We start from the raw sequence: 26,592 nt of genomic DNA on the forward strand, positions 1-26,592 counted from the left end.
GCGCCTGGCCATGTATACTTTTTAATGGAAAAACTGGGTGTAAGCAAGAGTATCAAAGTGGTGTTCTGATGCCTGCATTCAACTTTGGCAGCGTGCACTTGAGAGGCACGGGTACTCAGGAGGCTGCCCTGCCCACCTGTCTGCAGTTCATATGGCGCCCACCTTAGAGTAACGCCGGTAATGCTGACCTTGCTCCATTGTTTGTATTCGTTTATTGAGCTAGCAGGGAAACGGCTTGGTAAAGCAGTCTCAGCTGCTAGAGAAGGAGAGGCAAGACTCCGCCGGCGCCCACCATCAGAGCATGACAAGCAGGACCGGAGGTTGGGAAAAAATACAGGGACAGAATGAATGTGTGCGTAGCAGGGGGAGAGGGGTACTGGGGAGAGGGCGAGAGGCTGTGACCAGATTATCTGAGGTTTCAGAACTTCTGTATCAAGACCAAGGAACCAAATGAAAACCCAACTCCTCCAGGAAGCCCTGGAAAGTTCGAAGGACATAGTTGAGGGAGCGAGTCCCGCAGCTCCTCGCGCCCTCGTCTCCCCCACGCTTCCCCCAGGATAGGGGCCGCCCCAACCCGGGTGCGCTGAGCCTGGCAGCGCCCCGAGCCCCTTCTCTCTTTGCCTCCTCGGCCCGAAGGGAAACACAGGCTCGAGCAGCGTTCGGGGCTCACCCATCAGCCGCGGAGGCAAAGGGGGAGGAGAGAGGAGGCGGGAGGCGGGAGGAGGAGTTTCTGGGCGGCCGAGAGCCCCCGGTGGGGCTGGCTGAGAAGCGCCCTTCCCCCCGCGCGCTGATTGCTGTGGCGTCCTGCCCGTCCCCGCCCGCGTGTGTGCGAGGGAGGGCGAGTGCGCCCTGTCGGCCTGATGGGGGTAATCGAGGGTTTCGGGGACGCCGAGCGGCACTTTCCTCTTCCCAGAGAGTGAGGGAGGGCAGTCGGCTGCTCTCGCGCCCGGCCACTTTCCCTGCGCGTTTCCCGGAGCTCCCTGCAGGAGGTGAGAGTCCCCGGCGGGTCCGGATGGCGTAGTTGTGCCGCGGCGCAGCAGCTGCCGGAGCTCGCCGCCGCCAATTGCTGGGCGGGGAAACTTTCCGCCGCTTTCCTCCAACTTGCCGCGGGTGGATCTCCGCTGGACACACCGCCTCCGAGGTACGTGCCGGCCCAGCCCCGCGGCGCTGCAGCCCGCCGGGGCCGCGGGCTCTGCAGGCTGCGCGGCGCCCGTCGGTGCTGCGCGGGGTGCGAGTGCCTGCTTCCCGGCCGGGGTCACTCCAGCCGCAGGGACCTCCGGGCTTGAGAGGGCGGCGCTGGTGGGGCGGTGTTTACGCTCCGGGGAGCAGGGACTGGTGGCCCGCGGTGCGTGGGGAGCGGCCGCACGGGGCGGGCAGTGCTCCCGGCGATGCGCAGTGCTGGGGAGGAATTCTCCACGCCTGCGCTCACTCTTCCTCTCCGTGGTTCCCGGGGCGCGGCGGCCACTTTCCTCCCGGCGCGTGACAGCGTCGGTGGGAATGGTTTGTTGTGGGTTCGCAGTCAATTGCCGTGGCCCAGGCTGTGGCTCCCGTACTCGGGCACCGACGCGGTTTGCGCTCCCCGCTGGCCGCGCCCTCGCGGTGCTTCGCGGGCTGTGCAGCCAGCTGCAGCTCGGCCCCTCCCGCAGAGAACGCTCCCCGGTTTATTTTGAAGGCTCTCTTCGTGCGTTCGTTTGGTTAGGACAAACTTGGAAATCTTGGACTGTCGCTAGAAGAATCTGCTTGCAGACTTGATCTTATTAGGGCATTTGCCCCACTTTGCAGAATCGCATAGTAAGGAACGGACGTGTCAAGCATGAATTACCTTGGCAAAGTAGAACGTAGTGGATTTGGTGTCCTCACAAAAAGCTGGAAGAAGAAAACCGTTCAACTTCCCTGGCTGTAAAGTGGAGATAGTAGTATTTGCCCCGTAAAGTTGCTGTGAACATCGAATGATTCAGTGTGTGCAAGGTGCTGCAACAGTGCCTGGCACCCAGTAAGCGCCGCACGGAGGTTAGCGCTGCTTGCCCCTAGCCCTGCGGTGGCGGGGTAGGAGCAGGGAGGGCGGAGGATAGCAGGCATGACCGTCCGTGATGGGGAACCAGGAGTTATCTCCTCCCGAAGTGAGCAGTTTTGGAAGTCTCCACAAGTAGTAAAAACACACCGTTTTCCTGAATGGTACTCAGACTGCAGTTACTTCAGTGTGGACTCAGCTGTTTCTTTTGGATAATAACAGCTAACGTTTACTAAGCCCATACTATGTGCACTTAATCCTCACAGCATTTCTATGGTGAAAGCGCTATTAATAAACCTGTTTTACAGAGAAGACACTAGAGGTTAGGTTACTTGTCCAAGATCATACACAGCTTTCTGTTAGTTCTGACTCCAAAGCTAGCTTTCTTCCTCAGCGGAGGGTGGCAAGTGCAGAATGATTTGTGTGTACACAGATTTGTGTGCATAGTCTATGAGTCTTCTCCCATCTTTCAGCTTCCTATTTGAGCTGAACGCATATTTCTTTACACATACGTAAGATATCTGTGATGAATTTAGGTGATTTTACGTACTTAAAAGGGTGCCAAATTAAAGTTCCTTTGAAACTGGCCCCAAATAATTATAACTAGATCTCTGACTTATGTTACTTGACATAGATTTTTCTTTTTTCTTTTTCATGTATGGATAATTTTTGTATTTTTCATAGAGATTTTTTTCTTTTTTTGAGAGGGAGCCTCGCTCTGTCGTAAGGCTGGAGTGCAGTGGCACGATCTCTGGTCACTGCAACCTCCGACTCCAGGGTTCAAGCGATTCTCCTACCTCGGCATCCCGAGTAGCTGGGACTACACTACCGGTGCCCTCCACCACGCCCAGCTAATTTTTGTATTTTTAGTAGAGACGGTTTCAGCATGTTGGCCAGGATGGTCTCGATCTTTTGACCTTGTGATCCACCTGCCTCCGCCTCCCAAAGTGTTGGAATTACAGGTGTGTGCCCGGCCAACATGGATCTTTATTCTTAATTTCTTTTATTAATTCTCCAGACATTGTTGATCACCATTATTTGGCTTCCTTAGGAAACAGCTTGAGGTTGGCACTGGAGGTAGGGAAATAATTCGTACCCCCTTAAGGGCTATTAACATGAAATTGGTTTCATGCCATTGTGTCAGTTAAAGGATGTTGCTCTGTTTCTTGCTGTTCTTTGCTTTTGGCTTTATTTCTGCATTGTTTAGTGTTTCAAGGCTTCAGCACTTTTTTTTTTTTTTTTTGCCCTTCAGTTTGTCATTTGTCGACTTAAATTTTTCCTGTTTTGATGGAATCTGAGCATTATATGGCAGCTTTGCCTGACAACTGTTGATTCAGCTCATGTTTTTAAATATGAAAATCACCAGCATATTTTTGAACCTCAGCACTTCAAAGGCAACCCCTGGGGAGTTCATTGTTATTTTGAATATTAGTCAATAGGGGGAGCATAGCACATTACTGATATCTATAAGGCACATCAACCTGTTTTTAGAGTATTAAACATATATTTTGAAAGGGCAGAATGTGGCTTTATCTAGCAAACTGAAAGTTACTTTTGGAGTTTATAATGGAGGACTAGATTAATTTGAACTGATTAAAATAAGAATGACCTTGAGGACAGGGCCTGTATGTTGAATACATGTCAAGAACTCCATGGTGGCTGGACAGATAATAGATAAACATACATATAGTTTTCTTCAGTTTTTCTCCTTAGGAGGTGTGTGGGCCAGGCACAGTGGTCCAAACCTGTAATCCCAGCATTTTGGGAGGCTGAGGTAGGAGCATCACTTGAACTAAGGAATTGGAGACTACCCTGGGCAATATAGTGAGACCCCCATCTCTTTAATAAATGAAGTTTGTATGTAAACTAATTTTGTGTAGTTTGAATAATATTTCAGCTTATGTTGGAGAACTGGAAATCCAGAGGAATTTGTTGTGAATCCTTTTGTAATGATCCTCATTTGTCTTTTGTAGAAAACTGGATATAATGAATTTGTTCTCAGAGAGGTTGGTGTGTTCACAATCCTGTCATCATCTTTCATTAACATCTTTTAAATGCGAGACAGTAGGGGATCAGTAATTTTAATAACAGCAGTTCTAGGCCGGGCGCGGTGGCTCAAGCCTGTAATCCCAGCACTTTGGGAGGCCAAGGCGGGTGGATCACGAGGTCGAGAGATCGAGACCATCCTGGTCAACATGGTGAAACCCCGTCTCTACTAAAAATACAAAAAATTAGCTGGGCATGGTGGCACGTGCCTGTAATCCCAGCTACTCAGGAGGCTGAGGCAGGAGAATTTCCTGAACCCAGGAGGCGGAGGTTGCGGTGGGCCGAGATCGTGCTCCAGCCTGGGTAACAAGAGCGAACTCCGTCTCAAAAAAAAAAAAAAAAAAAAAAAAAAAAAAAAATAACAGCAGTTCTATTACTCTGCATTCCTCAGAGACTTATGTTAACATTCAAGGATAGTAATAGTTCAGATGTATCATATTTGATACCAGTATAGGTGTGATGTGTCTGTAAATACTCATAGCTGTAAATATAAACAATAACGATAAATATGCTTGGAAAATCAAACTTGACTTTTAAAAAAAGGTTTTTGGCTGGGTGCAGTAGCTCATGTCTGTAATCCCAGCATATTGGGAGGCTGAGGTGGGTGGATCACTTGAGGTCAGGAGTTTGAGACCAGTCTGGCCAACATGGCAAAACACAGTCTTTACAGAAGATACAACATTGCCAAGCGTGGTGGTGCACACCTGTAATCCCAGCTACTCCAGAGGCTGAGGTGAGAGGATCCCTGGAGTCCAGGAGGTGGCGGTTGCAGTGAGCTGAGATCATACCACTGCACTCCAGCCTCGGAGACAGAAAGCTCTGTCTGGAAAAAATGGTTTTCAATTCTTGTCGGTAGTTTTGTACGCCAGTTTCCTTTCTTGTTTCTTGTGTATTATGCAGAATCTTTTTTTTGGTTGTTGTTGCCCAGCTGGAGTGCAGTGGCATGATCTCGGCTCACGCAACCTCAGCCTCCCAGATTCAAGTGATTCTCCTGCCTTGGCTTCCGAGTAGCTGGGACTACAGGGGTGTGCCACCATGCCTGGCTAATATTTTGTATTTTTAGTGGTGGCGGAGTTTCGCTGTGTTAGCCTGAATGGTCTTGATCTCCTGACCTTGTGATCTGACCACCTGGGCCTCCTGAAGTGCTGAGATTACAGGCTTGAGCCACTGCGCCCAACCCCATATTATGTAGTATCCATTTACCTTTATTTCATTTACTATGTTAGGGTCCTGTGGATCCTATTTTAAAATAACTTTCAAAATTAGCCAAGTCTCTTCTTTTTAAATCTTAGCATTGCACTTATACTACGTATTAGCATTTACTTGGGATCTCATTTAGTCTTCTGTGCTTTGCTGTAATTCTTGAGTAATTCAACACTTAAAACCTCCTACTCCTTAATAGGCTTATGGTTCCTGGTCTTGGAGTTTGGCAAATTAGTTGTCCTTATTCAGTGCTCTGATAGCTGGGGGCCAAGATACCTTCAGGTTGCTTAGGACTTTCTTACAGAAAGCCTTTATTGATAAATTGGTTTGCTTGAAGGAAAGTATTATTACATTATTTTTAAGACTCAAAGGAATTAATTTTTCTCTCTTGCATGCAAACTTGGTTGTGACTTGTAAAAGTCAGGTGAGTGCTTGTTTTTCTGAGGGCAGAATCTGAGCCTAAGAGCCCAGGGAACTCAACCGTCCTTTGAATTTTTTTTTTTTTCCTGAGACGGAGTTTTGCTCTTGTTACACAGGCTGGAGTGCAATGGCGCAATCTCGGCTCACTGCAACCTCCGCCTACTGGGTTCAGGCAATTCTCCTGCCTCAGCCTCCTGAGTAGCTGGGATTATAGGCACGCACCACCATGCCCAGCTAATTTTTTGTATTTTTTTTTTTTTTTTTTTTGAGACGGAGTTTCGCTCTTGTTACCCAGGCTGGAGTGCAATGGCACGATCTCGGCTCACTGCAACCTCCGCCTCCTGGGCTCAGGCAATTCTCCTGCCTCAGCCTCCTGAGTAGCTGGGATTACAGGCACGCACCACCATGCCCAGCTAATTTTTTGTATTTTTAGTAGAGACGGGGTTTCACCATGTTGACCAGGATGGTCTTGATCTCTTGACCTTGTGATCCACCCGCCTCGGCCTCCCAAAGTGCTGGGATTACAAGCTTGAGCCACCGCGCCCGGCCATTTTTTGTATTTTTAGTAGAGACGGGGTTTCACCATGTTGACCAGGTTGGTCTCGATCTCTTGACCTTGTGATCCACCCGCCTCGGCCTACCAAAGTGCTGGGATTACAGGCTTGAGCCACCGCGCCCGGCTTTTTTTTTTTTTTTTTTTAAAAGACGGGGTTTCACCATGTTGGTCAGGCTGGTCTTGAACTCCCAACCTCAGGTGATCCTCCCACTTTGGCCTCCAAAGTGCTTGGATTACAGGCATGAGCCACCATGCCCGTCCTGTCCTTTGAGCTTTAAGAAGGTGATTGCTGCTGACTTTCTATTTATTTATTTATTTATTTATTTATTTTTTTGAGACAGAGTTTCGCTCTTGTTACCCAGGCTGGAGTGCAATGGCGCGATCTCGGCTCACCGCAACCTCCGCCTCCCGGGTTCAGGCAATTCTCCTGCCTCAGCCTCCTGAGTAGCTGGGATTACAGGCACGTGCCACCATGCCCAGCTAATGTTTTGTATTTTTAGTAGAGACGGGGTTTCACCATGTTGACCAGGATGGTCTCGATCTCTCGACCTTGTGATCCACCCGCCTCAGCCTCCCAAAGTGCTGGGATTACAGGTTTGAGCCACCACGCCCGGCCACTGCTGACTTTTTTTTTTTTTTTTTTTTGAGACGGAGTTTCACTCTTGTTTCCCAGGCTGGAGTGCAATGGCGCGATCTCGGCTCACCGCAACCTCCGCCTCCTGGGTTCAGGCAATTCTCCTGCCTCAGCCTCCTGAGTAGCTGGGATTACAGGCACGCGCCACCATGCCCAGCTAATGTTTTGTATTTTTAGTAGAGACGGGGTTTCACCATGTTGACCAGGATGGTCTCGATGATCCACCCGCCTCGGCCTCCCAAAGTGCTGGGATTACAAGCTTGAGCCACCGTGCCCGGCCTCACTGCTGACTTTTTAAATACACAAGTGATGATCAATTTCCTGGGTTCAAAAATCTGTGAAAGGCCCTGACTACATTTTAAACTTAACAGACAGAAGAGTAAGAATTTAGATAGTGGCTGTGTAAGTAGTAACATTGCTGTAATATTTTGCCTGGATGATTCTGCCCTGTGGTCATTTTGAATTACCCCTGTTATTTTTTTTTTTATTTTTAATTTTTTTCCCCGGACTGAGTCTCACTCTGTCACCAGGCTGGAGTGCAGTGGCGTGATCTTGGCTCACTGCAACCTCCACCTCCCAAGTTCATATGATTCTCCTGCCTCAGTCTCCCGAGTAGCTGGGACTACAGTCGTGTGCCACCATGCCCACCTAATTTTTGTATTTTTAGTAGAGATGAGGTTTCACTTTGTTGGCCAGGATGGTCTCCATCTCTTGACCTCATGATCAGCCTGCCTTGGCTTCCCAAAGTTCTGGGATTACAGGTATGAGCCACTATGCTGGACCCTACCCCTGGTTCTTGATAATTCTTTTTTTTTTTTTTTTTTTTGAGACGGAGTTTCACTCTTGTTACCCAGGCTGGACTGCAATGGCGCAGTCTCGGCTCACCGCAACCTCCGCCTCCTGGGTTCAGGCAATTCTCCTGCCTCAGCCTCCTGAGTAGCTGGGATTACAGGCACACACTACCATGCCCAGCTAATTCTTTGTATTTTTTTTTTTTAGTAGAGACGGGGTTTCACCATGTTGACCAGGATGGTCTCGATCTCTTGACCTTGTGATCCACCCGCCTCAGCCTCCCAAAGTGCTGGGATTACAGGCTTGAGCCACCGCGCCCGGCTCTGATAATTCATTTTGAAATGTATTTTTGTGGTTCTTTCATTGCTGTTGGATAAAAATTGTCATTGTCAGATTTGTTTTTTATTTACATACTTATATAAAAATTTAAATATAAAAATATATGGCCGGGTTTGGTGGCTTATGCCTGTAATCCCCGCACTTTGGGAGGCTGAGTAGGGCGGATCACGAGGTCAGGAGATTGAGACCAGCTTGGCCAACATGGTGAAACCCCGTCTCTACTACAAATACAAAAATTAGCCAGGTGTGGTGGCACACACCTGTAGTCCCAGCTACTTGGGAGGCTGAGGCAGGAGAATTGCTTGAACCTAGGAGGCAGAGGTTGCAGTGAGCCGGGATCATGCCATTGTACTCCAGCATGGTGCTAGAGCAAGACTCTGTCTAAAAAAAAAAAAAAAAAAATTAGCTGGACATGGTGGCGGACGCCTGTAATCTCAGCTACTTGGGAGGCTGAGGCAGGAGAATCGTTTAAACCTGGGAGGCGGAGGTTGCGGTGAGCCAAGATCACGCCATTGCACTCCGGCCTGGGCAACAGGCTGAGACTTTGTCTCAGAATAACAAAAACAAAATAAAAAGAAGCCATATATATAAAATCTCACATATATAATCTAAAATATATATTTATAATATAAAAAACATATATATATATATATACATATATATATTTTTTTTTGAGACGGAGTTTCGCTCTTGTTACCCAGGCTGGAGTGCAATGGCGCGATCTTGGCTCACCGCAACCTCCGCCTCCTGGGTTCAGGCAATTCTCCTGCCTCAGCCTCCTGAGTAGCTGGGATTACAGGCACGCGCCACCATGCCCAGCTAATTTTTTGTATTTTTAGTAGAGACAGGGTTTCACCATGTTGACCAGGATGGTCTCGATCTCTCGACCTCGTGATCCACCCGCCTCGGCCTCCCAAAGTGCTGGGATTACAGGCTTGAGCCACCGCGCCCAGCTAAAACATATATATTTTTTAAGACAATCTCACTATGTTGCCCAGGCTGGTCTCAAATTCCTGAGTGATCCTCCTGCCTCATCTTCTCAAATTGTTGTGATTACAGGCATGAAGCACGGCACCTGGCTGTCAGATTTATTAGCTGCTGGAGGACAGTCTTCTTTTTCATTCTTAACAGTTATTTAAAAGTGATTTTATACGCCAGGCGTGGTGGCTCAAGCCTGTAATCCCAGCACTTTGGGAGGCCGAGGCAGGTGGATCATGAGGTCGAGAGATCGAGACCATCCTGGTCAACATGGTGAAACCCCGTCTCTACTAAAAATACAAAAACATTAGCTGGGCATGGTGGCGCGTGCCTGTAATCCCAGCTACTTAGGAGGCTGAGGCAGGATAATTGCTTGAACCCAGGAGGCGGAGGTTGCGGTGAGCCGAGATCCTGCCATTGCACTCCAGCCTGGGTAACAAGAGCGAAACTCCGTCTCAAAAAAAAAAAAAAAGTGATTTTATTGCCATTTTTTTTTTGGTCAGTCTACTGGAGCATTTTTCTTATATTTTTAAATGTATTTAAAACAATAGCAAATTTAAAAACTGTTAGCCTTTTAAATGTTTAGGCTGGGCGTGGTGGCTTATGCCTGTAATCCCAGCACTTTGGGAGGCTGAGGTGGCCAGATCACCTGAGGTCGGGAGTTTGAGACCACCCTGACCAACATGGGGAAACCCTGTCTCTACTAAAAATTCAAAATTAGCCCAGCATGTAGTGCATGCCTGTAATCCTAGCTACTTGAGAGACTGAGGCAGGAGAATCACTAATCACTTGAGCCTGGGAGGCAGAGATTGCAGTGAGCCAAGATTGCGCTATTGCACTCCAGTCAGGCAATGAGAGCAAAACTCCGTATCAAAAAAAAAAAAAAAAAAAAAAAAAAGCAATTATGTATTGCCACTAGGAATATAAACAATTTGGAATTTAACAGTGAATCTAAGTTATATGAAAGGCTAACATTTAACACATAACAGTTAGCCTTCAACAGATTGAGTGAGGGCGTTTCTGCAGGAAGAAAATTAAGTGTACCAAGATCTATAGCAGTAATTTCTCTGGTTCCACATCTTCAGAGTAACACTTGGAATGATATCATTGTTACTTTGCAGCATTTCATAAAACACAAGCTGTTGCTAATTTGCTCAGTTTCTGGTCAAGCTGAAATAAATCAACACAGCTTGGAAGGGCCTTACAGCAAGGATCTGGGTTCATTTCCTGGGCTCTGTCCATTTCTAGATTTCTTATTTTATATCTTTTGAAATAGCACATTTGTTTGTTAACTGACATTGAGCTTTATTTTCTCTGCTTGCAAAGTCCTTCCTTGCTTAAGAATCAGCACAAATTTCCAAGCATTCTTCCTCCCCACTTAAAGAATAATGATTTTGATGTCTTGCTCTCTCAACCAAAATGTGTTTTTGAAACATTAATGTAAATGTTGCATGAGGCTACTCTCATTTGGAATTCAGTCTTCATTTTTTATTCTTCAGTTTTTCAGGCCAAAGATGAAGACTTAATAGGCTGACAACTGTTTGTGAGGGATGGAGACCATATTTAAAATGGAAGGCCTGGAACAAGAGCCCCAGAACCACGTCTTCAGGCCATCCTAATGTGCCCTGCTGAAGATAATTTTTTGGTGTGTGGGGGAGGGAGTTTAATGTTTGGTTTTTGTGCTGTGTTTCTTTTATGTTGAAATCTTCTAGCCTGGGAAGAGGATTCCGTTATATGTAGAGCCTGGCGAAGTATCCCAGCTAGATACCATGCTGGTTAGGGCTTTTGGTCATATTTGAATGGGAGGTAAAAGAACGTAAAGCAGGATTTAAATGGGTAGGGAGGCTAGAAAAAGGAGGAGAGTGTCTACTTTGTTGGAAGAAATCCACTTTTGCATAAGTTGATTTTTAGACTCAGATTTTAATTTTTTTTTTTTGGAGACAGAGTCTCGCTTTGTCACTTAGGCTGGAGTGCCGTGATGCAGTCTCCGTTCACTGCAACCTCTGCCTCCTGAGTTTAAGCGATTCTCATGCCTCAGCCTCCCGAGTAGCTGGGATTACAGGGGTGGGCCACCACATGTGGCTAATTTTTGTATTTGTAGTAGAGACAGAGTTCCGTCATGTTGTCCAGGCTGGTCTTGAACTCCTGGCCTCAAGTGATCCACCCACCTCAGCCTCCCAAAGTGCTGGGATTACAGGTGTGAGCCACCACACCCACAAGCCGACTTTAATGTTAAACTGTTGCCAGGATAATAATTTAGAATTAAGTCTGAAATGTTAGCTCTATCTTTATTTTAAAAAAAATTGGTTATACAGAATCGTATACTCTCTGGACTGTCTTGGACACTGGACTCCTAGTGAAAGGGGCCTGTGGAGTTGGGTGCTGTTTGCAGGAGGATAAAACACCTGCTTTTCTGTCCTTCCAGGGACATAGTTCATTTCTCTGATGTATGCCAAAGGTCAGGTTTTTGTGTAAGACTGCTGATGGGTCATTTGTAAAAACACATTCAAGTTGATTAGTCCTTGAAAAAATGATCTTTAGAAAACAACCTTTGCAGATACTAGTCCTTGAGGATCACGTTGCTTTGGGGGAAGGTCTGCAGTTTCACTGGCATGACTTACACCTTTGATAGGTGAGAACATCAAATGGGCCAGGTGAAGGGTCTAGTAGAACTTTGGATTTCTTTTTAAATTTGTATTGTACTATTTTGCTAATGGAAACTTGATGAATACTTAATTCCATCTGGCAAATGAAAAGAGACCCTTTTGGGAGTATCGTTTTGTTAGCATTTTAAGTGATTTATTATTTTGACAGTGTGATATTGGTCCTTGGATGCAAAAATACTCTGGTGGTTGTTTGCAAATTTCATTTTGTAATTAACTAACTGTGATAATTGATGGAGCAGAATGTGGCTTTTTTTTTTTTTTCATTCTTGGAAGGTTATTTGAGGCGAAAAACTTAGATTCTAATCACAAAGCCGTGTGTTCATGTGGTACCTACGTACTTTGTAAGATAGATACTCACTGTGTTGTGAGTTATCTCTTTTATGGTTTTTTTTTCTTTAAAACAAAACTCTTCTGAGTCTCCACAAAAAATAAGTATCTCATTTTGTTATATTTGATTTTGTGCAGTTGGTTGGCAAATTAATCTTTGAGGGAAAGCACCATTGACTCATTACATACATTTTGTATCATTGCAGTTTAAGGTCTTCCCTATGTGTGTGGGAGAAGTTTCTGATCTAAATGGGCATATTTCCTATTGCCGGCCTATCTTCTTGCCAAAGCCTTTCTGAATAGACATTCCTATTCATTTTCTTTCTTTTTTTTTTTTTTTGCCTGTTTGATCAGGTCTTTATTCAAAAGAAGCTGTTCAAAATGATTTGACCTTTATGGAATAATCAAATTTATCTTATTCATTTTCTTATTTTCAAGACTTTAGAGAGATTGTTACTTGTTACATATTAGTGATAAATCATCTGAATCATGAAAAAATTACTTAGTCCAACAACCCATTTTGTAAATACGCTTGTCTTTGAGCTTTTAATCCGTCATACTCATTATTTGTTACAGTAGCTGTACATTGGATGTATCATGTTTCTGACACAGGATCTAGGGGAAGGTTGCCCTACTTGTTGTATTTCACGTTTTTCCATATTTATATCCCTTCTTAATTTGTGGCATCTTTATTTCATTGTTAGAGTGGTTGCTCTCTAAGCTGTTCCAGGTTTTTTTTTTTTTTTTTGAGACGGAGTTTCACTCGTTACCCAGGCTGGAGTGCAATGGCGCGATCTCGGCTCACCACAACCTCCCCCTCCTGGGTTCAGGCAATTCTCCTGCCTCAGCCTCCCGAGTAGCTGGGATTACAGGCACGCGCCACCATGCCCAGCTAATTTTTTGTATTTTTAGTAGAGACGGGGTTTCACCATGTTGACCAGGATGGTCTCGATCTCTTGACCTCGTGATCCACCCGCCTCGGCCTCCCAAAGTGCTGGGATTACAGGCTTGAGCCACCGCGCCCGGCCTGCTGTTCCAGGTTTTAATTTCATTCACTGTGTGGACTAAATAAGGAGGTTTCCTGTAGAAACAATTCTACTAAATTCCTGAAAACGTCAATTAAAAATTAGCCAGGGGTGGTGGTGTGCGCTTGTAGACCCAGCTTCTCAGGAGGGCTGAGGCAGGAGGATTGCTTGAGCCAGGAGGTCGAGGTACAAACCATGGTTGTACCACTGCACTCCAGCCTGGGTGACTGGGTGACAGAATGAAACCTTATCCTTACCCCCACCACACACACACAAAAAAAAGAAGAAAAAAGAAAATGTCTCCAAAAAGTATCCCATCTAGATACCATGCAGGTTAGGGCTTTTGGTCATGTTTGAATGGGAGGTAGCTGAACATAAAGCAGGATTTAAATGGGTGGGGAGGCTAGGAAAAGGAGGGGAGTGTTTAATTTGTTGGGAGAAATCCACTTTTGCATAATAATAGGGGATTTAAGTGTTTTCTTTGGAGTTAATATATATTTCAAGTAGGTAGATAGGTAAGAGGTTTGCAAAAGAAGTTTTGCTAAGGTTTGAGATTCTGTAATTGGCAACTCTTAAAACCCTGAAGATCCTGTTCTCTAAAGAGAGGAAAAAGCAGTCTGTTTTCAATTATGTATCACAGAAAATAGTGAAATTAAGCCAAGAAAAAGGATCATTTGGGAGTTGGGTTGCTTTTTTTGCAGAGGGTAAAGGAGAAAGGACTGTAGACACATTTTAAAGAATCTGCTAGCAGTTTTTCTGTTGGCTTTCAGATTTTTCTCAATCGCTCTGTATTGGCAGTTGAGAATAATTTTAGGATTAAAGGCGTTTTCTTGCTTCGTCTTCTTTTTGTTTCTCAGAGAGCAAACAGAAAAGCGTTCAGGCAATTTTTGCTGACATGAATGGGTTTGGGTCCAGTGTTCCGGGACCTAGCTTGTGTTTTTGGTAAAGCCTTTTCCTGCCTGAATGGTACCAGGTTATGGGCTCACATGATATCTGGTAGTGGTGCTATGGTTTTTGTTATATATACTTTTTACCATGCTTTAAACTGAAGTGTAATTCCTGCGGCATAGCATTGTTCTGCTGGAGGAGAAAACCAGGGATGTTAGTGTGGGAAAGGTATGGAGGTTCGAAGCCTAGTCTTTGGATCATGTGTGGGTGAATATACTGTCCTTAGCACTTATCAGAAGCAACTAGCCTTTCGGGATGCCTGCTGCTAGTTTCAGGATGAGTGGTCCTGTGAGATCTAGAAATCTCCTTTCCACCGCCAGAAGATCACCCGTGGCAGGTCTTAGTTCCTGTTTCTCACACCTTACACCTCCACAGAGCGTTGAATAAGACTTTCCTGATGCTACAGAATCTTTGATAATTCTCAGTCTTGTCACTGAGGCGAATGTGTTTTAGCTCTTGATGCTTTTCTTCTCACCTCCCGTATGCTGCCCTGCCTGCTGCCGGCTCCCACGCCCGCCGCACCCCTATGCGTGATAGAAGAGGCGCGAAACGCGGGTGCGAAGTTCCGCGCTTGCTCTTCGTAGGCATCTTGATTGTCTGCTCCCGACGCATTTGCTGCTTTGCTTTCCTTTTTCTCCCATTTTTTTTTTTTTTCTTGGTTTTCCTGAAACTAGTTCTTCTGGTTTTCCTCCTATGTTCTGGAGGTCTCTTCAGTCTTCTGTTTCTTTTCTTTTTCTAAGAACTTTTGAGACCGAGTCTCACTGTGTTGTCCAGGCTGGGGTGCAGCGGCGTGACCTCGGCTCACTGCTATCTCCGCCTCCCAGGTCCAAGCAATTATCCTGCCTCAGCCACATCCCCTCCCCTGCCCACCCTCAAGTAGCTGGGATTACAGGCATGTGCCACCAGCCCAGCTAATTTTTGTATTTTTAGTAGGGACGAGGTTTTGCCATGTTGGCCAGGATGGTCGTGAACTCCTGACCTCAGGTGCTCCACCTGCCTCGGCCTCCCAAAATGCTGGGATTACAGATGTGAGCCGCGGTGCCCGGCCCAGTCTTCCTTCTCACTGCTTAATCCCTATGGGCTGACATTTTCCAAGGTGCCATTTTCATTTTCTCCGCTCCCGTGCCCCCTCTGCCCCTCCCCTCCCCTCTCCTTCCTCCACGCCTCTTTTCCGTCTCTTCTCTTTTCAGTCTACATTGAGTTGCTCATATCTCTGTGCTTCCATTGCAGCAGCTCCCAGTTTTTAATTTCATACCCAGGTTTCCAACAGCCTATTGGACAGTGCCATCTGGTTGTTCTGTAGGTTTTTCTGTGAAAGTCTAAAAGCCGCCATATTACTTCTCTGTGGTCCACAGCCTCCACAGTGTCACCTTCTGTGTTTCCCCTGTCCCTCCTCTGTGGGGGTTCCTGCTTACTCTTCCAGGCTCTCACTGCTGCCAGCTCCTTCGGTGGAGCTTCGTGTGGCTCCTCCTGGCTGGGGCTTCTCTTGTTGGCTCTTGAGAATATTTTTTCTTCTTTCGGTAGATTGTGGATTTCCCCAGAGCAGGATCGAGGCTTACCTTCTTGGTATCCTGGGTATGTAGCATGGGCCTGGTTTGTAAATGTATTGTCAAATGGAATTCTTCAATTCAGCCCACTTCAGTTATAACTTTGGGGAGAGATCGGGCTTACAGTTGATATAAATTATAGCTATAGAAAAGACACAGGAAATCAACTCAGAATCAGAGTTTAGGGTTAGAGTGGGGCTTAGAATAATCTTTTTTTTTTTTTTTTGAGACGGAGTTTCGCTCTTGTTACCCAGGCTGGAGTGCAATGGCGCGATCTCGGCTCACCGCAACCTCCAACTCCTGGGCTCAGGCAATTCTCCTGCCTCAGCCTCCTGAGTAGCTGGGATTACAGGCACGCGCCACCATGCACAGCTAGTTTTTTTGTATTTTTAGTAGAGACGGGGTTTCACCATGTTGACCAGGATGGTCTCGATCCCTCGACCTCGTGATCCACCCGCCTCGGCCTCCCAAAGTGCTGGGATTACAGGCTTGAGCCACCGCGCCCGGCCAATTATGTATTTTTTTTATAGTGTGTCTCTTCTGACTAGAATGAAAGCCCCATCAGGGCAGGGATTTTTATGCTTTGTTCCCTGTTGAGTACCCATACCTGGATCACTCCCGGCATGAAGCAGACACTTGATAAACATTATTAAATGAATAAATGAATGACAAACATAATTTTATGGATTTCTTTTTTTTTTTTTTTTTTTGGTGGCAGGGTCTCAGTCTGTTGTGCAGGGTGGAGTGCAGTAGCACAATCTTGGCTCACTGCAAGCTGCACCTTCCAGGTTCAAGCCATTCTCCTGCCTCAGCCTCCCAAGTAGCTGGGATTATAGGCATGCATCATCATACCCAGCTAATTTTTTTGTATTTGTGGTAGAGACGGAGTTTCATCATGTTGGCCAGGCTGGTCTCGAACTCCTGATCTCAAGTGATCCACCAGTTTTGGCCTCCCAAAGTGCTGGGATTACAAGCATGAACCACAGCGCCCAGCCCATTTTATGAATTTCTTATAGCCCCAGTTATTGGTGCACTCAGGGAGAGGGATTAGAAAGGGAAGATTGGGCCAGGAGTGGTGGCTTATGCCTGTATTCCCAGCACTTTTGGAGACCAAGGTAGGCAGATCACTTGAGGTCAGGAGTTCGAGACCAGTCTGGCCAACATGGTGAAACCCTATCTTTACTAAAAAAAAAAAAAATGCAAAGATAGCCGGGTTTGGTGGCAGGCACCTGTAATACCAGCTACTTGGGAGGCAGAGGCAGAAGAATTGCTTGAACTTGGGAGGTGGAGGTTGCAGTAAGCTGAGTAGCACCACTGCTCTGCAGCCTGGGCAACAGAGCAAGACTTCATCTCAAAAAAAAAAAAAAAAAAACGGGGGAAATTGGCCAGGTGTAATCCCAGTGCTTTGGGAGGCTGAGGCAGGAATTCAAGATTAGCCTGGGCAACATAGTGAGACCCCATCTCTGTAAACAAATTTTAAAAAGTCAGCCGGGCATGGTGGGGCATACCTGTAGTCCCTGCTTACAGGGACTGTAGTTGAGATTGGAGAATAGCTTGAGCCAAGGAGTTGGAGGCTGCAGTAAGCTATGATCATGCCAATGCACACCAGCCTGAGTTACAGAGTAAAATGCTGTCTGCCCCATTATTACTCTCCACCAAGAAGGGAAAACCATCAGATCTGGAGGATGGAGAATCTGATTTTTTTTTTTTTTTTGAGTGGAGTTTTGCTCTTTTTGCCTGGGCTGGAGTACAATGGGGTGATCTTGGCTCACCACAACCTCTGGCTCCCAGGTTCAAGAGATTCTCGTGCCTCAGCCTCCTGAACAGCTGGGATTACAGGTGTGCACCACCAAGCCCCGCTAATTTTGTATTTTTTTTTTTTTTTTTTTGAGACGGAGTTTCACTCTTGTTACCCAGGCTGGAGTGCAATGGCGCGATCTCGGCTCACCGCAACCTCCGCCTCCCGGGTTCAGGCAATTCTCCTGCCTCAGCCTCCTGAGTAGCTGGGATTACAGGCACGCGCCACCATGCCCAGCTAATTTTTTGTATTTTTAGTAGAGACAGGGTTTCACCCTGTTGACCAGGATGGTCTTGATCTCTTGACCTCGTGATCCACCCGCCTCGGCCTCCCAAAGTGCTGGGATTACAGGCTTGAGCCACCGCGCCCGGCCTAATTTTGTATTTTTAATAGAGATGGGGTTTCACCACGTTGGCCAGGCTTGTCTTGAACTCCTGACCTCAGGTGATCCGCCCACCTTGGCCTCCCAAAGTGCTGGGATTACAGATGTGGACCACTGAGCCCAGCCTATGAGAATCTGATTTATAAAAAGCCTCATTTAAGAATCGTTGGACTAGAACACTGATCTCTTTTTCCTTGTCTGATTTGAAGTAGCACTGTGGGCCCCCCCCCCCACCCCATCCTTACAAGTGGTTTGGGAAGACTCCCATTTTACCTCTAACAGGCACGGGCTTGCTGAGGTTTCTCTCTGCCTGTGGTTTGCCCTTTAACCCCACAGGCTTCAAAGATGAAAAGCAAACACAACATTAAAGAAAAGAGCTAGGGAAGAGGGCAGGGGCAAACAGGGCAGAATTTCCTTGTGACCCTCGTATCTTGCCTTGGTTGTGCGCCCAGGCCCTTGTCTGCTCACGCACTCCCTTCCAGAGCTGCCTTACTTGGGGGCTGTGCTCAGTCTTGAGACTTTTAGGCCAGATGACTCTTGAGTTTTGCTTTGATGTTCTAATTTCTTTGAAAAGAAACCTTAATTTTAGGCAAAAAGGACATTGGAGAATGGATTTTTTTTTTTTTTTTTTTTTTGAGACGGAGTTTCGCTCTTGTTACCCAGGCTGGAGTGCAATGGCGCGATCTCGGCTCACCGCAACCTCCGCCTCCTGGGTTCAGGCAATTCTCCTGCCTCAGCCTCCTGAGTAGCTGGGATTACAGGCACGCGCCACCATGCCCAGCTAATTTTTTGTAATTTTTAGTAGAGACGGGGTTTCACCATGTTGACCAGGATGGTCTCGATCTCTTGACCTTGTGATCCACCCACCTCGGCCTCCCAAAGTGCTGGGATTACAGGCTTGAGCCACCGCGCCCGGGAGAATGGATTCTTTCAAATTAAATTACCATCTTTTGAAGTGAAGTTTTTAACCCTTCTTAAGATAAGGGGTTGTCATTGAAATTTCTGCTTGCTTCTGCTGGTGAAGCTAGTGGGAAGTCAAGATTGGCAGGACCCCATCTTGTGAAACCAATACCTTAAATCCATGGGGCAATAAATTCAGCTCTGAAGTAGTGTCAGACTCTTGGGGGTAGGGATTATGTGGCATGAAGTACATAGTTTGTATTAGTGTAATAGTAAAGTTAGAGGAATTTGTTTCCTGCTTTTATTGAGATAACAGCAGCATGGTTCCTACAGGGCCCTCCACATCAGGATAGGAAGCCCACCCAAGAAAGTCAAAGGCTCAGGAGGAAGCTACGGGGTATGTACAAAGCCTGCAATGTCATTTACTCTGGGATTCAAAGGTATCACGTTGAAAATAAATTGTCTAGAATGGAGCTGAGTTATCAATGAGTAGTTAAAAATAATCATAGCTACCATTTCCTGAATTCTAACAACATACCAGGGAGTAAGTGCTTTATTTATTTATTTACTTCATCATAACAACCCCGTGAAAGAGATAGAATCATTATCTCTGCTTTACAGATCAAGCATGGAGCTTTAAGTAAGTTGCCCAAAATTAGATTGTTTAGAAAAGGAAGAGCAGGGATTTGAACTCAGGTAGGCTGTGGGGGCCCCACACTTTCCACTATGCTACATGTCTGCTTCTAGGACAAACCAAGTATGCTCTTACCTCAGGGCCCTTGCACTCGCTATTTCCACTGCCTGGGAGCCCTTTCCTTTAGATAGTTTCATAGCTTTGTCTCTTACCTCTGTGCTTACATGTTACCTTGTCTGGGAGGCCATCTCTGACCACCCTGTCTAAAATAGCATACGGCCTGTCACCACTCTCTCTCGTTAATCTGCATTATTTTTTTCCTAGGTCTTTTCATGCCTTGACATATTATTTATTTGTTGTCTGTCTGTCCCCACCTTTAGAAGGTAAACTATGTGAAAAAAGGGATGTGTTTTAATTTGCTGCTGTGTGCCCACCTCCCTGAACAGTGCCCAGGAAAGGGTAGGTGCTAATAAATGTTTGCTGAGTGAAGGAATAAAGTCAAATAAAACTGCTGATCAAGGCCTGCCACTCTGGTTTCAGAACAAAAGAATTTGTCACTTGTGCCAGATCTCATCAGGCTACCCACCACCAGCAAGTGACTGTCCATGCAGGGCCTGGTTGATGTCTACAGTGGCTTGGTAATAGGCACAGTCCCTATCTTTTTTTTTGGAAGTCAGCTGTTTCTGAAGGATGCCCTGTTTGTAGTAGTTAAGAGCATGGGCATGGAATTAGACAGCCCTGGGCTTAAGTCCTGGTGCTAGGATTTATAAGGGAGTGACTTGGGGTTGCTTAGCATCTTTTTGTTTTTGTTTTTTTTTTTTGAGACGGAGTTTCGCTCTTGTTACCCAGGCTGGAAGTGCAATGGCGCGATCTCGGCTCACCGCAACCTCCGCCTCCTGGGTTCAGGCAATTTTCCTGCCTCAGCCTCCTGAGTAGCTGGGATTACAGGCACACGCCACCACGCCCGGCTAATTTTTTGTATTTTTAGTAGAGACGGGGTTTCACCATGTTGACCAGGATGGTCTCGATCTCTCGACCTCGTGATCCACCCACCTCGGCCTCCCAAAGTGCTGGGATGACAGACTTGAGCCACCGTGCCCGGCCCTTTTTTTTTTTTTTTTTTTTGATACAGAGCGGAGTCCCACTCTTTTGCCCGGGCTGGAGTACAGTGGTGCCACTGTAGCTTACTTGAAGCCTTGAATTTCTGGGCTCAAGTGATCCCCCTGCCTCAACCTTCCAAGTAGCTAGGACTATAGGTGTATGCCACCATGCCTGGCTGATATTTGTGTTTTATGTTTAATTTTTTTAGAGAAACTCCTGATATTCAAATTATTTTTATTTTTTTCTATGTTTCCCAGGCTGATTGTGAACTCCTGGCTTCAAGTGAGCCTCTGGCCTCTGCCTCCCAAAGTGCTGGGATTATGTGTGAGCCACTGCACCCAGCGTTGCTTAGCATCTTGAAGCTTCACTTTTCTCACTATAAAATGGAGTAAAGGGCATCTATCTCCTTGGGTTGTTGAGAGGATTAAATGAGAAATTGTGATATACATGATAGGTGTTCGATAGATGGTAACTGAGACGTTTTGTGGGTTCAGAAGAAAGCAGGGATGTTGGCTTTTAACAGGAAGGAGAATGAGGTATAGGCACTTGATCAACCACAGAATAATTACAAAGCAGCATGTGGACAAATCTTGGCTTTGCAACTAAGTAGCTGTGTAAAGCTGGGCCAGTCATTGAGCTTTTCTAATTTTTGGTTTGCTAATCTGTAAAACTAAAGGGTCAGAGTAGATGTTACCTATTTCTAACATCCCAACTTGGCTCTGACTAGAAAATAACGTGGAACGAACTATACACAAAATGTTAAGTAGACAGAATGTTCGCAGTAGGATGAGATTGATTAATCAGAAGTTTCTTTTGGAATAAGGTGAGGAGCATGAGCAGAGTACTTGGACTTTGAGGAGTAGTGTAAAAATGGCAAATTGTGATAAAATGGGCAGATGTGACAAAATTCAGGTTTTATGTGTGCCTACATTGGGAAGATACTGCATTTAAATAATGTTTGTTTACATAAGTTACATATTAAAATAGCTAATGTGATATTAATATTTTATTTATTCTTAGGTTGTCAAGTTGAATATTTTTCTTGGATAACACTTTCCCGTTTTGTGAAGTTATTCCTGCTAGCCTTTACATAATTATGCATTTCAGATTTCCACAAGTGTGTTTTAAGCCTCATTTTCTAGAAGGGATTCAGGATTATTAATCCATATAATGACAATTATGATCTAGAATAAAAGATTTTCTTAGGTTGGGCGTGATGTCTCATGCCTGTAATCCGAGCACTTTGGGAGGCCAAGGCGGCAGATCACCTGAGGTTGGGAGTTTTGAGACCAGCCTGGCCAACCTGGAGAAACCCCATCTCTATTAAAAATACAACAAATGAGCTGGGCGTGGTGGTGCATGCCTGTAATCCCAGCTACTTGGGAGGCTGAGATTGGAGAATTGCTTGAATCCAGAAGGCGGAGGTTGTGGTGAGCCAAGATTGCGCCATTATACTCCAGCCTGGGTAACAAGAGTGAAACTCTGTCTCAAAAAAAAAAAAAAAAAAAAAAAAAGATTTTCTTTGTTTAATCCCTTTGTTTTAGAGATGCAGGAAGTAGGATCCAGAAGGTCTGAGCTGGTAAAACACGCTGATGATGCTACTCCTGCCCCTTGTTCCTTTGAGGATGCCTGAGGTTCTTTTACATACCTCTTAGCTGTTATTGAGAAATGTTCTAATAACTTATCATCCTGCTGTACTATTTTTTCTTTTTTTCTTTTTCTTTTCTTTTTTTTTTTTGAGACGAGTCTCGCTTTGTCACCCAGGCTGGAGTGCAATGGTGTGATCTCAGCTCACTGCAACCTCTGCCTCCTGAGTTCAAGTGGTTCTCCTACCTTAGCCTCCTGAGTGGCTGAGATTACAGGCATGTGTCACTATGCCCGGCTGATTTTCGTATTTCTCATAGAAATGGGGTTTCACCATGTTGGCCAGGCTGATCTGGAACTTCTGACCCCAAGTGATTTGCCCACCTTGGCCTCCCTCAAGTGATTTGCCCACTGCAATTAGAGATTGAGCCACCACTCCCACCTGTACTATTTTTATTGTAGTGTGCACAGTAGTAGTTTCTATCTGTAGTCCACTGTGGTACCTTCATTAGATGCCCACTGTCAGCCAAGTGTAGGTAGGCAGTGATCTACCATGCTGGAATTAAGACAGTGGGAAAACCATACCTGGAAGGAAATAATTATATAATTACAACCTGAAGCATTGGATTGTACTGTGTTCTGGGTATCCAAGTTTCACTTGGTCCAAGGGAATCAGAGGAGGCTTTCTTAAAGAAGTAATGCTTATGCTGAGACCGGAAGATGTTAGAAAGTGACCATCCTAGGGGGGCCATGAGGGATGGTGAGTTCCGATATAGTAACATCACTTTTGGAAGATGAGGAGTTGGCCCTTTTGTGGGACTGAGTTGACACGAGTGTGGCTGGAGTGTGCAGAAGATGAGCCTGGACTAACTAGATGACGGTTGGTGGCCACGTGAAGTTTTGCAGTTTATCACCACAACAGTGGGCAATCATTGAAGAGTTTTAATTCTTAGTGTTACGTGTGCCTGGGCTGTAAGCCACCATACCCTGTGAACTTTTAGATTTTTTGTAGAAACAGTGTTTTACTATGTTTTACAGGCTATTGAAAGATTTTTTCGGTGGCCAGGTGTTTGCTAGGGCCTGAGGGATGATGACTGTTGTCCTGAGAATATTCCAGAGTGCTAGAGTTTGCTAGAATAATTATAGCTTTATGATTTAAAGTGATGTTTCAATGACAGCTGATTCCTCATTCTAGGTAGCTTGGTTGGTTTGGTGGCAGTGCCAGACTGAGTTCCGCAGCCCCTAGCTAAACCTCTGCAGCCAACTGGGAATCATCAAACAGAATTGAGAAGGGTCCTGCGGCCAAATCCTTGTAACTTATACCCGAAATGTTGAGGCAATGACTTCGCCACCATTTGAACAGTCTTACTACATTATGAGTATCTTTAGAACCCATACCTTGTAAGGAATTTGGAACCATTATTTTTTTTGGTGATGGAGGGAATTTTTAAAATTTTAGATGATAAAGTCTAATCTCAAAAATAATACAAAATTTGCTATAAATAACTATTTCTGTTGCCTTGCCATTAGTAGTTTGCTTATTTTCTTTTTGAAAGTCTAGGTGTATTTTAACCATAAAGATACCAATGAGTATTATTTATTTAAAATAGACTGTGTGGGGCTGGGTGTGGTGGCTCACACCTGTAATCCTAATACTCTGGGAGGCTGAGCTAGGTGGGTCACCTGAGGTCAGGAATTCGAGACAGCCTGGCCAACATGGCGAAACCCCATCTCTACTAAAAATACAAAATTAGCCAGGCATGGTGGTAATGGCGAAACCCCATCTCTACTAAAAATACAAAATTAGCCAGGCATGGTGGTACATGCCTTTAATCCCAGCTACTTGGGAAGCTGAGGCTACTTGGGAGGCTGAGGATTATTGCTTGAACCCAAAGGCAGAGGTTGCAGTGAGCTGAGATCATGCCATTGCACTCCAGCCTGGGTGACAGAGTGAGACTCCATCTCAATAAGAGAAAATAGACTGTGTGGGCCAGGTGGCCAGGTATTATTTTAGGTACCATGCCTATATTCTGTCTCATATAGTACAATAAAAATATTTGCTACCATTTTGCAGATGAGGGAGTGGTGGGGGCCAGATGACGTGTCCACTGTTACACAGCTAGGTAAGCCAGGTTTTGAACTTGCAAATACAGTTCTTTCTTAATTCTAGCTTAAAAGCAGACACCCTCATAAATGAAAAGCAATAGAAACCTTTGGATGCAAAAATCTTAAATGTGAAAGGTTGGTTCTTAGAGTATTGCAAGGGTGGGTGAAAAAGCCATCCTAGTTTGTGAGTTTGAATAACATATGGTCTTTTCCAATTTTGTGAAATGTGTCTATACCTACCATCCCTTTTCCCTTTATTTTGCTTGGGAGTGAGGTGTGTTGTGCTTGAGATAGATGGAAGGGTTTTTAAGGACAGACTGAAGTTTAGCCCCAAGGAAACCAAGGCTGCTGGGGCCAGATTTGTGGATCATTCTCTCAGCCAGGAATGAGGGTGGGCTGGCTCTGGAGGGACAGCCCACCTCGCCTCTGAAGGCAGCGGCACAGAACAGGGAGAGTGGAGTCAGGCTACCCTGCTCTCCTTGTCGAACCTTCTGTGCCTGCTGCCTCCCCCATGCCTACCAGTACAGGGGGTTCCAGAGAAATCTTCCTGCTTTCTTTTCCTGCCACTGGCAGCCACAGAATGTTGGGACTTTAATTAATCTGACACCTCAGCATAATAAATCTCTTTGGTAGAAACAGCTTGCTAATGATAAATAATGATAGTTTTAATACTGTACATGCACAGTCTCATTTGATTCCTGCAACAATCCTGTGCTGGAATTTCATCTGTTACTCTCTTTACAAAGGAGGAAACTGAGGCTCCATTCTGAGCTAAACCTCCATCCTTTCTTGTTGGACATGCTGCGAGAATCTCAACTGATAGTTCAGGCACTCTGGCCTCCCTTCAGTCTGTTCTCTGTACGGCGTGAGGGAAATGTTTAATAAGCCCATGTGATCACTCCATTGTGTTTAAAGCCCTCATTGAACTTACTCCTCTTCTCTTTGCCTTTCAGCTCTGCAGCCCTCTTCTCCCCCCTGTAATTCTTCCTCTGCCTGTGGTGTCATTCCTCACCTGACTTTTAAAATCTTGCTTATCCTCAGGTTGCAGATACTTTTCCCTTAGAGCTCTGATTATACCCTGTAATTACATATTTGTGATTAGTGTCTGTTTATCTCACCAACTTTTAAGCCCACAAGGGCAAAAAACATGCCTCTTTGTTTAGCCATTGCCTAGCAGAGTAAGCAGTAACGATTTGTTGAAAGAAGAAACTCAGGAAATTAAATGTTTTGCATGAAAGTAGATGATATTTTTACTAGGATATAAGCTCCCTGAGGGCAGGATTTTTGGCTTCTTTTTTCATTGCTATATCCTTGGCATCTTGAACAGTGCCTGGCATATAGTAGTAGTATTTATTGAATATCAATTGTGCTTAGATGTGATTCCAGATTCTTATCGAAATATAGGACTTTTTCTCTCTTTGTGCCAAATCTGTCTGAAGATGGGGATTAGTTTAGTTCTGATTTGAAATCAACTCATGAATGTAGCCAGGCCATGTTAGTTAGCCATCTAAGGGGAAGCTAGTCATTTTTTCTTATTGGCTCTAAGCCTATTGCCAGACGTCCATTTTGCTACCGTTTTTCTCTTAGATAGAGCAAGATTTCTCTCCTCACCTTTGGGAATATTATACCCAACCAGTTCTTTCTGAATATTGGTTTAGACCACCATGTTTTTGTGTTTTTTTTTTTTTGAGACGGAGTTTCACTCTTGTTACCCAGGCTGGAGTGCAATGGCGCGATCTTGGCTCACCGCAACCTCCGCCTCCTGGGCTCAGGCAATTCTCCTGCCTCAGCCTCCTGAGTAGCTGGGATTACAGGCACGCGCCACCATGCCCAGCTACTTTTTTGTATTTTTAGTAGAGACAGGGTTTCACCATGTTGACCAGGATGGTCTCGATCTCTCGACCTCGTGATCCACCCGCCTCGGCCTCCCAAAGTGCTGTAATTACAGGCTTGAGCCACCGCGCCCGGCTAGACCACCATGGTTTTAAGGATTCTTTTGGATAGGACTTTTTTCAGCTAATCTTGGTCTTCACCCCTGCACTTTGTTGGGTTATGAGGGCTGGTGGGCCAGTATCCTTAGTATAATGGCATCAGAAATAAACACAGGGGATCTGTGAAATTAGCAGAATTAGCAACACATTTATCTGTTTTTAATTTTTTTAAAAAACCCATTAAGTTCTCACTCAGAATTTTCTTCTGTTCATTGATAAATACTAAATGTTCATTTATCAAGGTTCACCTTCCCTTTAAATGGAACATGCTGCTTTGAAATATGGGTAAAATGACTATTACCCCAAATTACTCTTTCATGATCTCAGAGTACCCTATTTATATTTGTACTTTTTTTTTTTTTTAAGTGAAAACAAGTTTATTAAGAAACTAAAGGAATAAACGAATGGCTACTCCATAGACAGAACCTATATTTTTTTCTTTCTTTCTTTTTTGTTTTTTTGACACAGAGTCTTGCTGTGTTGCCCAGCTTGGAGTGTAATGGCATGATCTTGGCTCACTGCAGCCTCTGTCTCCTGAGTTCAAGTGGGCTCACTGCAACATCTGTCTCCTGGGTTCAAGCGATTCTCCTGCCTCAGCCTCCTG

General features: G+C 45.3%; 1 protein-coding gene across 3 annotated transcripts in view; it reads left to right on the forward strand.

The window, feature by feature from the left end:
- Positions 1-804: 804 nt before the first annotated feature.
- TGFBR3 (transforming growth factor beta receptor 3) overlaps positions 805-26,592 on the forward strand; it is a 230,952-nt gene continuing 205,164 nt past the window's right edge. For 2 of the 3 annotated variants that reach the window (XM_039460977.2, XM_074381442.1), the window contains exon 1: positions 806-1,141. The gene's annotated coding sequence lies outside the window, so the exon portion shown is untranslated. Of the gene's footprint in view, positions 1,142-26,592 lie in introns of all 3 variants that reach the window. The other variant, XM_039460980.2, reaches the window with a different exon arrangement.

The sequence above is a fragment of the Saimiri boliviensis genome, chromosome 11 (genome assembly GCF_048565385.1).
Source record: "Saimiri boliviensis isolate mSaiBol1 chromosome 11, mSaiBol1.pri, whole genome shotgun sequence".
Classification (NCBI taxonomy): domain Eukaryota; kingdom Metazoa; phylum Chordata; class Mammalia; order Primates; family Cebidae; genus Saimiri; species Saimiri boliviensis.